This window comes from Myotis brandtii, unplaced genomic scaffold (genome assembly GCF_000412655.1).
Source record: "Myotis brandtii unplaced genomic scaffold, ASM41265v1 scaffold606, whole genome shotgun sequence".
Taxonomy (NCBI): domain Eukaryota; kingdom Metazoa; phylum Chordata; class Mammalia; order Chiroptera; family Vespertilionidae; genus Myotis; species Myotis brandtii.
Genome location: NW_005370297.1, coordinates 1513135 through 1515717, shown reverse-complemented (window position 1 = coordinate 1515717; position 2583 = coordinate 1513135).

The following is a 2583-nucleotide window of genomic DNA, read 5'->3' as shown; positions in this document are numbered from 1 at the left end:
ACAAAGACCTTGACTTCATTTTCTTTCTTGTATGGCTAGGTCCAAAAAAATTAGCACTTAAACAATTTTGTTCAATGCCTGAGGAGAACAAATAAGGAGAAATCAGTTGCATTTAGGAAATTAAAGGCATATACACCTATAGCTTTTGCCAATAATACATGTAACTAAGTATTTGAGAACCTGCATATGTGACTAGAATATCATCACATGACCATAGAATCATCATCTCATTTAATCTTCACATGAACACTGAAATGGGTAGAATGATAACCATCTTAAAGATAGTGAAACTATAATAAGAGAGTTTGAATAAGCGACTACAGTTCATGTGGCTGGAAAGTAGAAGTACTGACTTCTAGTCCAAGTATTTTTGGCTCACTTTTCCTACCACAATATGTGATAATAAATCTAATTTTGATTTGCTTCAGTTCTAACTTGGATCTTCTCGTATTTGTCTTCCAGTGAACACGTCTTACATTTCTGTTTGGAGGGGATTACTGAGACATAGGAGGCGCATAGGTTTATTTCAGTAGGTAACATCAAATGGTTTTCAAAAATGGTTGAACCACTTGTGTGGGAGCTTTCTTATTGCTCCACACATTAAATAACCTGCATTTTGTTTTGTTTTAAAATTTTAGCCATTCTGCTGGGCAGTCAGTTGTATTTTAATGTGATTTTAATTTTTAATTCCCTGATCACTAGTAAGCTTAAAACACCTTTTAATGTACTTTTAGCCATTTGGTTATCTCCTTTTATAAACTATTTGCAAGTATTATTTTTACATTTTTTATTTGAAATATCTGTTTTCTATTATGAATCGATGTTCCTAGATACAAACCATTTGATGCTTATAAATGTAAATATATTTTCCCTTTCCACACTTATTGTGTCTTTTGAAGCACAGAACATCTGAATTTTATTGTAGTGCAGTTTATCATTGCTCCTCTTTATCTTTAGTTATGCTGGGTCTTATTTAAGACATTGTTACTAGAATACCAGTCATGAAGATATTATTTAATATGATAGTGTAGAAGCCTACTTGTTTTGCCTTTCATATTGAAATCTGCAACAGTCTGTGATTAATTTTCTGCAGGATGATACAGGCATCAAGTTTCTTTTTTTTAAATATGACTATATATTTGCTCCAGCATTATGTCCCTTCCACTGTTCTGCAGTACAACTTCTTTTAAATAAAGTGTCCATGTGTGCATAGGCTTATTTTCAGGCTCTGTATTTTTTCTTTTAATTACAGTAACTTTATAATAAGATATGATTATCAATAATCAAGTGTTCCTCCAGCCCTTTCCATTTCCATATAAATTACAGAGCCCAGACCAGTCAGTCTGACTCAGTGGTTGAGCATGGACTTATAAACCAGGAGATCATGGTTCGATTCATGATCAGGGCACATGCCTGGGTTGTGGCTCTATCCCTAGTAGGGGGTGTGCAAGAGGCAGCCGATCAATGATTCACTCTTATCATTGATATTTCTATCTCTCCCTCTCCATTCCTCTCTGAAATCAATATAAATATATATTTTTAAAAATTACAGAGCCCAATTTTCTAGTTTCACAAAATTAGTTGTTTGAATTTTGATTAAGCTTTTTTAATATATATATATAACTTTGAGGTGAATAAACATGTCGGTAATGTTGAGTCTTTCATCTTATATAATTCTATTTATTATGCATTTTTAATGCTGCTCAATGTTTTACAGTTTTATTTGCAGTGATGTCCTATTCTTTTTGTTATACTTATTCCTAGATAGTCTTAATGTTGGTATGCCGTAATTTTTCTAGGAATTGATTTCACCTAAGCTGTCAAATTTCTTTGAATATACTTGTTCATAATACACTTTTGTTCTCTCTCTAATGTCTGGGGCCTCAATAGGTATAAATACTTTTTATTCTGTGTATTGATTATTTGTGCCTTTATTCTTGGTCAGATTTGAAAGCTTTTTATCAATTTTATTATTCATTTCAATGACTCAACCTGTAGCTTTGTCAATTCTTTCTATCTCTGCTTTTCTCTTTTATTTATGCTCTTATATTCAGCGCTTTACTTATACTTTCTTTGAGTTTATTATGCTTTTTTTTTCTGTGTATGTGTGTGTGCTTTGTTTGTTTCTAATGGATACTGAGATAATTTATTTTAGTCTCCCTTTTAGCTACATTTTACATATTTAGATAGATACTATTTCATTGCCATATAGTTCAAAATATTTTAAAATATTGTTTTTTATTTTTTAAGTTATGGTTATTTAGAGGTATCTGAATTTGCAACCATGGGGGAACTACTTGGGGGTGGTTTATGTCTGGATTAACTGCACTGTAATGATAGTTTTTATGATTTTAACTAGAGGCCCGGTGCATGGATTCATGTACTGGTGGGGTCCCTCGGCCTGACCTGTGGGGATTAGGCCATAACTGGCAGTCCAACATTCCCCGAGGGGTCCCAGAATGTGAGAGGGTGCAGGCCAGGCCAAGGGATCCCACTGGTGCACGAGTCCGTGCACTGGGCCTCTAGTACTTTATAAAATTACTAGAGGCCAGGTGCACAAAAATTTGTGCACTGGCGGGGGGG